Genomic DNA, 14,932 nt, shown 5'->3' with positions numbered 1-14,932 from the left:
CGTATCTCAAAAACGATTTATGATTATTGCTTAAAACTTTACACACTTTTTTGTTATATTAATCTAAAGATCTGTATACTTTTTGGTGATGATTCAAAATTTCATTTTTGAGTTATTGAGTATTTTGTAAAAAAGGGGGAGGTTTTTTTTACATGTCGTGCCGTATCTCAAAAACGATTTATCATTATTGCTTGAAACTTTACACACTTCTTTGTTATATTAATCTAAAGATCTGTATACTTTTTGGTGATGACTCAAAATTTTATTTTTGAGTTATTGAGTATTTTGTAAAAAAGGGGAGGGTTTTTTTTACATGTCGCGCCGTATCTCAAAAACAATTTATGATTATTGCTTGAAACTGTACACACTTCTTTGTTATACTAATTTAAAGATCTGTATACGTTTTGGTTTGATTCAAAATTTTATTTTAGTGATATTTGTAAAAAAAAAAACAGGGTGGAAAAAGGGGGGGGGGGGTTCACATGTCCCGCCGTGTCTCAAAAACAATAAATGGTTATTGCTTAAAACTTCCTCAGAAACTATTTACGATTATTGCATAAAACTTCCACACAAGACGTCGGGCGTATCATGCGCTCATGGCGCAGCTGTTTATTACTATACCCGATAGGCAAGACCCTTCACCTATAGTACATTTATAGTTTCTGGTTCTCGGACTCATCTGTAAAAGTTGTTTTGTATAGAATTTTGTAGAGCGTATAAGATGTTTGAACATGTAACGTAAGGTAAACGATCTAAATTAGAATTGGTGTTTTCATAAAATTAACGCAAAATAAGCAAATTTACGAAGGGTTTGGTTTAGCTAATGACATGATTCAATAACGACTTACACAACAACCAAATGACAAAGCAGATCAATGCCTTTTAAACCAAATTCGGAGGTTGCAATCGGCAAAGCGCATATAAAACTATTAATTTTTTCGTAACATGTTTGCAAATCGTGCTGCTACGGGTGTCTTGTAAAAGAATAAGGAATAAATGAGCACTCATGTAAGCCCACATACAAAATCATTTGACAAAGATGAGATTTTGGAGAATGATAAGTCCTTCATGGCTTAAATGTACATTACAATGAGCAGCAAATCAAAGGGCTTACCTTGTTTGTATTGGATACCTAAGCTTCGCCAATTCCATGCAAAGAACCGTACATTGCAGACACATTTGCATGGTCGACGATAGAATTACCCATTAGAATGCCAAATATTCTTTCCACAGTAAAACATGGTCTTTAGAAATACTGTAAAACTGTTTACTTTTGTAATAGTATTCATTTTTTGTGGATTCTAAAAAATATTAAAAACCTGTGGATAATTTCAAATCCCGACCTTTCTTTGAAATTAGTTCTATTAAAACTTTTTGACCTTTCGCCATGCAAAATTGACATTTAATCGAGATAACCAGATAGTTTAATTTCACATTCAGATATATTGACGATTCCATTACCATCCTGACTGTTCTGATTTGGTTCAACTAATATATCCCCGGAACTAGAAATTAACGAAACCACAGGCACGGCTTTCTCTGCTTGATTGTTTTTAGACTTATACATCGAATTTGACCTCAGGGGTCATTTCAGTACAATAATCTATTACAAACGAGATGATTTTAATTTTGAAATTATCAATTTCATCCAACTAAGTAGCGATATACCAACTTCACCTGCACATAGTATATACATTTCCCAAATCATTCGGTATTCAAGAGCTAGCGGCTGATACAGACCTTCTAAAATTCAAACTGACCACACGCACGATACACGCACGCACGATACACGCACGGTGAATGCACGAAACACGCACGGCACACGCACGATAATAAAAATAATAATAATAATAATATCTTTATTTAGAGAGAGGAACTCATTTGGATTACACCAATTTTCAATAAGGCTCTCTTAATACAATAATAATTACATTACAAATAAACAATGCATCAATAATAATGGTAAATAAAGATTATGTACAATTTAAAATTTAAAATACAATAAACAATTATGATATGGCATTACAGTAAAAATATGATGGTAATGTTAAAAGTACATATATTTGTATTTATGTTTAAATTCGGATACTGTATTTGATTTTTTTATTGAATTAGGAAGAGCATTCCACACTTTTGGTCCATTGTACGAGAAACTAGACTTATACAACTCTGTATTTGGTTTTGGAATAATAAAATTATCTGAGGATGAAAATCTCGTATTATATTTTTGGTTTGCAGAAGCTGATACAATAAGACTGGACATATATTCTGGAGCTAAGCCATGTTTTGCCTTATACATTAGTAATGATTTGTGATAAAGTATTCTTTGTGTGATTGGCACAATGTTACATTCGTGAAATAATTCTCTTGAAGGTTTGGTGTAATCATGTTCGTCTAAAATTATTCTTGCTGCCCTTTTTTGCAGTTTTAGTAAACTATCTAATAGAAAGTTATTACAGTTTCCCCATATAGAACAACAATAATCTAAGTGAGGTAAAACGTACGCGTTATAGTACATTTGTCTAGCTTTATGATTTAGATATTTCTTTATCCTTTTTAGTAAAGCTAAAGAAGAGTTAACTTTTTTGATTATATAATCGATATGAGAAGACCAAGATAGAGATGCATCAATAAAAACACCTAGAACTTTTTCACATGTACTTTCTATAATTTGTTGTCCATTTAAAGCAAGATTAATGTTTTCATTTGATGTAATGGAAAGCTTTTGTTTAGATCCAATGCATATAGCTTTCGTTTTAGATACATTTACAGCCATTTTATTGTCATCACACCAGCGAAAAATATCTTGTAAAACCGTATTAAGTTTTTGACTGATGCAACTTTTGTTTTGTCCAATGACTGATATGGTGCTATCATCAGCAAATAAATCGGTGTTATGATTAGGATTAGACAAAGTAAGATCATTAATAAAAATTAAAAACAACACCGGTCCTAATACGGATCCTTGAGGTACACCCGTTTTTTGTTTTTGTACGTCTGAAAATGTATTTGAAATAGATACTTTCTGATATCTGTCAGCCAAATATGATGTAAACCAACGTAATGAAGTATAAGCTAATTTGTATTTGTTTAATTTTTGAATAAGCAGTTCATGATTGAGAAGATCAAAGGCTTTTGCTAGATCTAGAAATACTGCTCCAACAAGATCGCCATCATCAATGGCTTTAAGCCATTTATCTATTAAAGCTGTTAAAGCAGTTTGACAAGAATGGTTTGCACGAAAGCCTGACTGCATTCTATACAATAACTTGTATTTATTAAGATATTTTACTAAGTGTGTTTTCACATGTTTTTCAAGGATTTTAGAAATGAGTGGTAAAATTGCAATTGGTCTATAATTAAAAACATCTTGTTTTGAGCCTTTGTTCTTATATGTTCTACGATACACGATACACGCACGATGAGCGATGAGCGTTACTCGGAGGATAAACGCAAAATGAATGATGAATGATGAACGCATGATACAAGCACGATGCACGATGAATGATAGATACACGATACACGCACGATACACGCACGCACGATACACGCACTCACGATACACGCACGTTGAATGATTCATTGACGACTGAACAACGAATGCTTTTTACACGATTCTCAAAGCTATTTTATTTAGAATAGTATATAAAATTGATATGCATTTTCATTAAAGGCAATACTTGTAGCTTTTTTGCCGATACCAGCATAATAGATAATATGCTATTTTGCTATTATGTTCAAGTTTACGGCAAACGAAGGCAGGACATTGTGTTCCGCGAGACCCTTACTTATTTTATTTCATACAGTTAAAAATCTTAATTTTATTTTTATGCATACAATGTCCGACGCATTATATTTACAGAGAGTGAATGGTTCTAGAAATCATTTCAACTACATGTTTGATTTAATTGATTGCAATAAATGAATGATCTATGTATTTTCATTTAAAAAAAAAAAAACAGCTTAACAATTTTCTATATTTTTCATTAAATCATAAACCGATAAATATTAAATGATTTAAAAAAAATTAAAAACATATTTTTATGGTAAATATATCTAAATGTCTGGGTAATTTTCTTCTCCAAATATTTTTTTTTCTTCATTTTTTAAGGTAATAGTGTTATAGGGTTATTGCATGAATATTGGGGAATATTGTCCCGAGTAGAATTTTATATTGCACGAGCTTGCGAGTGCAATATATGTTCTACGAGAGACAATATTCCCCAATATTCATGCAATAAACCTTTTATTGTATTGCAATATAATATTTGAAAGTAAAAATTGGTTTAAACTAACATTTTGTTGTTGATGATGTCATGAATTTTGAAGATTTATTGCACTAGTGCAATATTGCAATTTATTGCACACTTACTTTTCGCAGAATTAATCTAAAATAGCATCAAACTCTTTCTTCTAAAAACTTTTAGCATTTCAACATTTTTTCGGGATTTAACCATTAGCTTAAGAGCATATGTCCCTTCTTTTTAGAAATTTGGCTTGATACCGTATGGAGATTTTTGTTCCAACTATTATGAAGAAATTAACGACTTTTTTGTAACTAGATAAATATTCAACAAAAATACTGTTTTTTCTTAAATCAATTTCTTTTAACCATAATCAATTATTAACCAAGGATTGATACACAAATGTAGTAAGAACCCAATTTTGTAACAAAGATATATTTCCTTATCTCTTTATCGAAATCTGCATATCTTTATATTTTGAAACATAAAATGTTAAGGGTGTCTGCTCAAAGGACAGAAATGTCAAAGAAACCGAAATAATAAGTAAACGTCGAATAATTCAAACCCATTTGTCTTTTAAATTTAGCACATGAAAATATATTTTTTAGCGCATACACATGTACAAATTGATTTTGTAAAAAAATCACTGTCGGTCTAAAACTGTACTTTTTGCATGCCCATAATTTTATTGTCCTAAAGCTTTAAATGTCAGATCATGAGGTCTGAATGGGGATTCATTATTTCTGTATTCTATAATTTTAGGCAATTTGTTTTATAATTCGTTTAACCTTTTGTCGATCATTCTTTATTCCATATATTCTAGTACCTCATCATTTTCTTTTCTATTTGTCTGGTTATTTTTTGTATTCTATAAACCCCCATTCACACCCTCATGTATAATGGAAGACGATAAACATTTTAGTATACATACCACTCGTTGTCACTTTCATCTGACATACAAATCACATATTGTTATTACGGCCCGTTACTTCCACCTGGACACAGGACTTATATAATATACATATTACGTAATAATAACGGATATAGTAAATTCAGTATAATATAACATGTATCAACACACTGACTCCTTAAATGTATTTTGAACTGACAATTGTAAATAGTATCTTTAGTTATTTTAAAACTAAGAATGAAAATCGAGAATATGTCAAAGAGACAGCAACCCGTAATAAACAATTGACAGCCGAAGGCCACCAGTTATATTTGCTAATGTTTTAGTTTCGAATAAGGCAAAAGCCTTTTGTATTTTCAGAAAATCTCTAAACGGATAATGAGAGTTTAGCGACCTTGACTTGCTAACAGCCCTAGCACTGTCTCTAAACATTGCCGAATTTAAGAGCCTATATCAATTAAGGGATATGCTACCTAGCTTTTGGTGTTTACAAAAATATCCATGTCAGAACCAAATTGTGGCTTCTTTATATTTATACCAAAATTGAGTTCAAGGCAGTATTTTGTCGAAGAGAACTATTACCCAAAGTGCAACATGCGAGAAGAAGTTTCATTTCCCTTATTGTTTTTAGTGATGTGACTAATCTTTCGAGGTTACGTCACGGAAATATATCTTAAATGAAAAGGTGCAACTGGGTGCATACCGAAAAAACAAATTAAAAAAAAATCTAAATATATAAAATGACGGACATTCGTCAATCAGACAACAATCCAACATATGAACATAAACTCAAGAAAGTTACCTGACATTTGGAATAAGAGGTTTAAGCATACATGTACCCCACGCTGGTATCAACTTACTGAGTTGTGAGTAAAATTCAATATACATGTACACTGTGAAACGGGAAATACACGAAAGATTTGTTTTTATACGTACGATTGAGTATCATTCCCTAAATACATACGGGTCCACAAACTATTCTTACGATTATATAATGGTAAATGAGGATCTCATTAGAGGAACAAATTAAGTAACGATACATGTAGAAGCAAGAATTATTTATACTTGCAAAACATCAAATAGGACGATCTCTCAATAAGAACGCAGTAACTTGAACTATAACATCCATAGGCAATAACACTGTAGTAAATGCTTTATATACGGACATTGAAACAAACATACTGCTCATAATAATTGCACATATGTAGACTTTAATTGATGTATCCCGCGTTTTATAAACCATCGCACTACATTGCACCAAAGTCTGCTGGTCTGCGCCGACGTGTGCTGAGCTACTATTTCATTATTCAACCCCATGTATTTAGCAAAACGAATAATACTGTTTTGAGCTATAAAACAAAGGCAACCCTTTATACTAGTCAAAAATGTCTTGGTCTTGATAGATGCATACGAAACTTCAATTAATTGTTTGTATTTTTCAATCTATTATATCCGATAAAAATGAAAAAAAAATGGATAAAAACTACCGATTTTTCTATGAAACAAAATTTATCCTTATTGGAGTATTTGTCATATGGATTCGTAAAGGACAAAACATCTCCTCAGTAACAGAACAAAAAACACCCCATGGTAAAAAAAACCAAGGGTGCGTCTAAAGGAGTCCTTAGTGCACTAAGAACTTATAACATGCCACTAAGGACTAGATGGGATTATGTTACATGTAATTTCTTTTCATATTATGGTATATATCGATATTTAATGCATAAATTTCAAATTTTATAGAAAAATAATAATAAATAATCAAGATATTCAACATTATCAAGACACGTGCCTGTTTTTCTTTGATATGCCGAAAATCAATGAACCGTCTTACACGTGTCAAATTACATAACTGATTACACGGGAATCCTCCTAACTGATGTCTTAACGTTTAATCGACAAGATCGTTAAAGTTGGATACTGATAAATGAATAGTTGTTGAAAAAAAAAAAATTCAGAACGAAGAAGTATTTTCTCAAGTATATTTTGTAAATATTTTAAGTAAATAATAAATTTGTCAACAGAGTAATATATCTAATGTCGGTTTTTAAAAGACCGCATACACATTTTGCGTTCGTATATATTGGTATCACTTCGTCGTCGTCCGTCAGAATTTGTAAAACGTCATCAGTGTCAGAGCAGAAAGCTGATGTGTGTCAACAAACGACTTATCAACTAAAACAATAATAAACGATGGTCTTGAAGTATAAATTCTAGGTACTGAGTCAGACGTTGTTTGTCATCCATCTTAAGGATCTGATTGTTTTTATTCTAACTAAGATACTAACACATTATTGATTGCTGTTACCCTAAGTTTTGCATTTATACCTATTATGTCTGTTTGTTTAGTCCACAAATCGTTGTCAATATAATGGAATTTTATGTGACTCATACAAGTGAAAGGTATAGCTGGATATAAAACCAGATTATTTTCTACACAAGAAAATGCTCTACCAATTCAAGTAAGGAATATGACAGTGATTATCTATTCCTTTTATGTGTTTGAGCTTTTTATTTTGCCATTTGTTAAGGGTCATTTTCATCGATCGTATGTCATGATGAACTCTGCCAGGGATATCGTTAGCGGCATCACTTGTACAATAGATTATACTTTTTATTAAAGTTGCAAAACGTATCAGCTTGTCAAAAAGTAGTTTTGTTTTTCTTTTTTCACCAGCAAACTATACAGCTGTTATTTTATTTTGAACCATTTATGATAAGAAAAGAAAAAAGGAGACATGGAGGGTACACGACTATGAAATAGTATTCCAACTACAAAACTAACCAAACGATATTAAGAGGACACTATTAGTCTTCAACGATCCAAGAAACAAAATATTAACGCGTGACATGGAAAACCGTCTAAAATCATTAGTTTTATAAACTATTAGTACAATTAAAATAAAAACACTCAAAAAGTTCCAAATTATAATGTGTATCACAATTTCGAATTAGAATGTACCCGTCAATTTTTATCAATTGTTATTACGAGAAATCAAAAAGATTATGTTTTCGTAATATTGTACACGTTCTTTTTCTCATTTAATTTTGTCTGAGCATTTTATAGCTTGCGAAAAGGTATGGATTTTGCTCATTGTTGAAGGCCGGACGGCGACATATACATGTGGTCCGAGAACGTAATTGTTGTCCCTTGATTTTCGTTGTCCACAAATATAGTCCCTAGTGTTGATAGTGGGTTACTTGCCAATATTTTGTATACCTCTTCCAAATTTATTTCTCCATGTTTTATGTCTCTAATTGCAAGAAGGGGGATGAAATTACACTGTAAAAAAATTTGAGTCCAGAATTTTAAAGGAAAGTACAGATTTGGTCCAGCTGAAAAAGGTTAAAAATTAGCACTTCGGAAGCTGTTAAAAGATTTAAAGACGCCCTAAACATAAAATTGTCCATATTTTGAGTTAGAGCCGATGAAGTTTTTTTTATAATTTTGATATATTTTGTCCCAAAAGTAGTACAACACACTGTAATAATTTCATTGAGAAAGCGTAGGTTGGATTTTTTTAAATTTTCATTTAGTTCCTAAAGAAATGCACTACGAATTAATAGTGGTTTTGGACCCAAGAGATGAAATCTGTAAATATAGAATCTGTACTTTTGCAACTTCCCTAAATGATTTGATGGTATCAATTTGTCAAATAGCATTAAACGAAAGTATTTAAACATTCATTTTATAGAATATCTGCAAAAATTACCAATTTTAGTATTTTATTGTCAAAATAGGCATTTTATAGCTTTTTCAATGTTGATGTATAAATGGCATCCTGACTTTCTACCCGACAGGTTTTCATGTGTCAATATTTGTGTTTTTATGCCTTTATCCAGTTCTATCACTTATATATGAACTCTGAATCTACAGAAAAGAAGGTTATCTCAGACAATATGTGCAAAATGTGTTGTATAAATGACCTTTTGTCTAACGCCCTGTTTGGATGAAGTCAAAAGTGGGGAGCTTGGTACATAAAAGTTGAAGTCCATAATATAGACCTCATCAAATTTGTATAATAACACTTTACAATGTCTATTGTACCTGTTTCATTTCACATAATATCTTTCTTTTCTTCTGTAGGATAGCAAGTGGTTCAAATATAAGCCTGTTGAGACTAAAAATGCAAAAAATCTTTGTATCAAACCATACTATCTGCAAGAAAAGTTAAATGCAAGAGTCTTTTTGCGCTCATATTTGTTGTATCATGTCATATGAGTATAGAAATGATAAAAAAAAGACACATTTTTTTTTATTTCTTATAGCCTCAATATGCATTTTTTAATGTAAATATGTGGCACTGCCTATATTGACTCTAAATTATTTCCAGTCTTACTTGGCCTAATACCCTTTTAAACTAATTTGATATGTTATATGTAACTTTTTTTCCATTTAAAGTATATTAAATACCTATGTAAGGATTATTTATAACCAAAGAGCTTTACAAATTTAAAATTGCTGGAAAATATTACATCTTCATGTAAGGCCCCCTTCATTTAAAAACCTCATTTTTTAGGCGCAGGTTCATATAAATGTGACTTTTGAATAATTATGCTAAGTCTGACAAATCAAATGAGTACTCTATTGCATTAAGTACATGATAATTGATATATTAAGGCATTTAAAGTATTTGTTTGCAATATTTTAATTTTTAACGCAAATGTTGATAATTGAAATTTTTCAATTTTAACGTCAAAATTTAACACGCAAAGTTGAGTATAGAATTTAAAATACTGTCTATAATATATATCCTATTGTTATGAAACTTTGTAAGCAGTGTTATAATTTATTAAGCTTTAGTCATACCAAGTTTTATAAAGATTTGTCAATTTTTTCTATCCTATTAGGTCCGGACCACAATTGTCGTCCCTTGATTTTCGTTGTCCACAAATATAGTCCTTAGTGTTGACAGTGGGTTACTTGCCAATATTTTTTATACCTTTTCCAAATTTATTTCTCCATGTTTTATGCCTCAAATTGCAAGAAGGTGGGGGAGGGGTGAAATTACACTGTAAAAAATTTGGGTCCAGAATTTTAAAGGAAAGTAGTGATTTGAATCAGCTGAACAAGGTTTAAAATTAGCACTTCGGAAGCTGTCAAAAGATTTCAAGACTCCCTAAACATAAAGTTGTCCATATTTAGAGTTAAAGCCGATGAAGTTTTCTATAATTTTGATATAATTTGTCCCAAAAGTAGTACAACACACTGTAAAAATTTCGTTGAAAAAGCGCAGTATCGAATCTTCAAATTTTCATTTATGTTCTAAAAGAAATGCACTACGAATTAACTGTGGTCTTGGACCATGTAGTTGCTATCATCTGTGTATTTTTGGTCTCGGTGGATATAGTTATTTCATTGGCAATCAAATTGCATGTACGTTATTTATAATACTACATTATATGTGCGTTCATACAACCTTTTGTATTCAAAATATACGTATACGGTTTTATATAAAAAAAAAAGTATTTAAAAAGTTGTATAATTTCGGTTTATTTCAATAGTTACTTTTCGTTCAAAACAAAAATCCCAGAACGGAATCATTTCCAACATAAGATAAACCATTCCATTACCACGTATTTTCTGTGATTTCGAATTGTGTTCAGGAGTAGCTTTTTTACGGAAAAAGTTACTGCAGTTTTATATCATAACGAAGGATTTGATGTCACAGACAGTAAGCAAAGCAGTTTTCTTTATGCATTAGAAACGATTCACAACTTTGACATTAGCAAGCATCTTCTGTGTCAAATTATTAAATAACGATACAACTGGGTACAAAAATTATGTTGATTGACTAACATATTAGCTAGAAACAAATATATTTACCAGCTTGAATTTATGGTCTAAAGTTCTTTAAAGTTTAACAAAATATTCGAATGTTTATATTTTGGCATTATTTGTAATAAAAAACACTTAACACAGTCATGTCTAACTTAACCAAACTATGACAAAATAACTGGACTAGATAAATGCTCCACGGTATAACGAGGTACTGCCCGTGTCATTTGCATTTCGAATAATTCCAAGTGCTTTATAAGTTTATTGTAAAATGTGATCAATCAAAATGAACTTCGTAAAAACATTTAGTTCTATACGTCTTCCTTAAAGTGCAAAGGAAATTTTTACAACTTTTGAAGCAAGGATTCCTTATGATAAAGTATAAATAAAATGAAAATAACTCTTTTTAAATAATTCTGTAAAACAAACACGTTAATGAAAATGAAGTACAAGCTGCATTCGGTGTTGTGCAAAGTATACTACTCCCGTTGATAGGATTAAAACGGATCGCGCACAGTGTTGAATAAAATTCCAAATGTCGTCATACTTGAAGTCATATCCCGCAAAATCTGAAAATCTGAATTTCTTTGAACCGGTAAATTTAAATTAGATCAAACCTTGTAACAAAAACTTACTAATGAAAACATATACTTAAAACAAAAATACGAATTGGATATACACATGTAACAGATATAACAGAAAGTATTGTCAAATGTCTTCCTTTGGAATGTTTTACGGGCGCGATCATAACATGCATAAGTTCGTTGACAGTTAATGGTCAATTGTTTCACATGAGTTGACCACTGATAAGTCATTGCGTCCGTAAATTTGGAATGAATAACTTCAACTTCAACATAATAACTTAAGGAAAATAATGTTAGGAAACGCAAGCTCTGGAATATCTCATCAAAAGTTATATCTGTATCATGTGTATGGAGCATACTCTTTTTTGGTAAAATTGCATATTACGCTAATTTTGGCATAATATTGACCCATACATCCGGGAAAATTTGAAGAATTAAACAAATTTCATTTCACTAATTCAACACTATATAACTATAAGGATAGCTAATCACGAGCCGGAAGTTGTTAAAATGTCAATATTGAAAACATGCAATTTATCTAATTTAATCTAGAACATAAAACTGACCTAAGTGGATTTTACTACTTGTTTATGTCCGTTTTAGTTACATAGCTCTTCACGTTTTAAGGTATTTATACCCCATTGCACTGTCTAAATGACGGTAAATCCAGACAATTGTGTCGGACGCACGAAATTTAATAAAACTAAATCTTTTGATTTCTATATACGGAAAAACTATGCAATTTCAACTGTGATTGTTTTATAGCTGGTAACGGTTGGGATCACGTTATCATATAAAAACAAAACTTGATATAAGCAGTTCACATTTTGAATTTGTTGGTCTTTCACAACTATGGTAAGTGCAATATAATGCAATCTTTTACATTAAGAAATTTAAACTAACTCAGACAACATTGGCCTTGTATGCATATGACTATTATTTTATATTTTGTTGGTGATATGCATGGCTCTTCAAATGATGTGGTTCTTATATGACCCTGGCTTAAAATATTCAACTTTGAGCGTTTATTAAAAAGGTTAGTTGAGAAAATCGCTTCGGACTCATGAAACTGAATATGTGTTGTTTTCATTTTTTGCGATTATTTTATAAAGGAAAAAAGACTTTGCAGAAATTTCATGTCATAAAAATATCTTTTGAATGTGTTATCTTTATAACACATGCTCGTACGATCATTAACACTTTGGTTTGATAAAAACCTAAATTTTTAAGATTCTAAACGTTTTTATTATATTGTGTTTTTTTTTTTTTAAGTATTTGTAGCCGTCAGTATCACTGAAGATATAATAATTGTAGCAATGCGCATCAGGTGCTGTAAACTCGGTTACTATTTATGTTATTACTTTTTCAGTTTTATTCTTTTAAATATGTTTTATGTGTGCAAATATTTAGAAATTAAAGCTATCCATCTGTGTTTCTAAAATACTTTACCCGTTCAAGCAGTGGAGGATATATACTGCAAACTAAGTTTTTGTCCGTTTGTCCATGCGTCAATTAAGCTTGATTTTACTCAAACTATGTGGAACGGAAAAAGTATGATATTCAGTCCTAGACATTATTATATTAAGTCATACCGTGTTTGTGAGTTTCGTATTGGACGACCAGTCAAGTTCTGTTGCAATTGGACTTGAAATGTATCCCTATAATTTCTCATGCAGTTGATATGTCAACAACAACTGCAACGCATATCCAGGTTTTTTTCTCCCGGTCAATCACTTCATGTTTTTCCACGTACATCCCGTCATTGTGTTATTGTGCTTTAAAATGCTCCTTTGATATAATTTTGATGGTCAATGCTCTTTTCAATTAGCTTTTGATATAATAACTACAAACATAGAATGCGCTGCTTCTGTTTCATATCGAATATTTTCTTGGTATGTTCATGATGAACTCTGCCGGGGATATCGCGAGCGGCATCACTTGTACAAAAGTTTAACACGTCTAATTAAAGTTGCAAAACGTATCAGATTGTCAAAGAGTTATTTTGTTGTTCATTTTTTTACAAGCAAACTATACAGCTGTTGTTTATTTTTAATCAATTTAAGACAAAAAAGATGACGTGACGGGTACACGACTATGATATATTAATCCAACTACAAAACTAACCAAACGATATTAAGAGGACACTAACAGTGTTCAACCATCCACGAAACAAAAAGTTAAACGTGACGTAAAAAAATTCATTTGTTTTATAAACTATTAGTAAAATTAAATATAAAAAAATTCTCACAAAGTCCCGAATTCTAATATGTATCACAGAATGAACCTGATTTATTATCTCCTTTTATCAATTATTATTACGAGAAATAAAAAAACAAATATGTTTTTTTGTATATTGTATATATTGGTTTACTCATTTCAATTGGACTGAGCCTTTTATTTTTTTTGTACTTAATATATACTACATTATATGTGCGTTCATACAACCTTTTGTATTCCAAATAAAACGATTTTTATATATATATAAAAAAAGGGTATTTTAAAAGTTCCTTCACGATAAGAGTCACATAACTGAACCATGTCTCACATGAGATAAACCATGACACGACTGAACAAAACCATGACACCGTATTTTCTGTGATCTTAAATTGTTTACAGGAGTTGCTATTTTTTTAATAAGTGTCGCAGTTTCATATCATAACAAAGAATGTGATGTAACAGACAGTAAGCAACCAAAACGATTCACAACTTTTAAATTTTGATAATCGGATGCATCATTATATGTCAAATACATGTATACGATACATATGTGGATGTACTAACATATTAGCTATCAACACATTTACTTACCATATTATATTTAAAGTTAATTTTGAAATGTGATCAAATACAATAAACTTCGGAAAACCCTTAGTTATAATCGTGTTTATCAAGAGGACATTTCAAATTAAGGAAATCTTCACAACTTTTGAAGCAAGGATGTCTTGTGATAAATTGAAAAAAAATATTAAAATGACTATTTTGAAATGTAATCTGTAAAACAAACACGTGAATACAAATCAAGTAAAAGAATCTGCATTCGGTGTTGTGCCAAGTATATACTACTTTCGTTGAATTGCGCACAGTGCTGAATAAAAATCCAAATGTCGTCAAACTGGAAGTAATATTCCGCAAAATATAAAAATATGAAATTCTGTGAACCGGTAATATGAAATTAAACCAAACCTTATAAAAAAATCTTACTAATGAGTACATATACTTAAAACAATAATACGCATTGGATACAACAGAGAAGTAAGTATCGTCAAATTTCATTCTTTCGAATGTGTTACGGGCGCGATCATAACTTCGTTGACAGTTATTTGACAACTATTGAGATGACCAAGATTCGTCATGGCGTGCGTACAATTAATTCCGTGCAAAAAAATGGATAACTTCAACAAAATAACTTTTTATT

Source organism: Mytilus galloprovincialis, chromosome 9 (genome assembly GCF_965363235.1).
Source record: "Mytilus galloprovincialis chromosome 9, xbMytGall1.hap1.1, whole genome shotgun sequence".
Classification (NCBI taxonomy): Eukaryota; Metazoa; Mollusca; class Bivalvia; order Mytilida; family Mytilidae; genus Mytilus; species Mytilus galloprovincialis.
Note: the sequence above shows the minus strand (reverse complement) of the source record.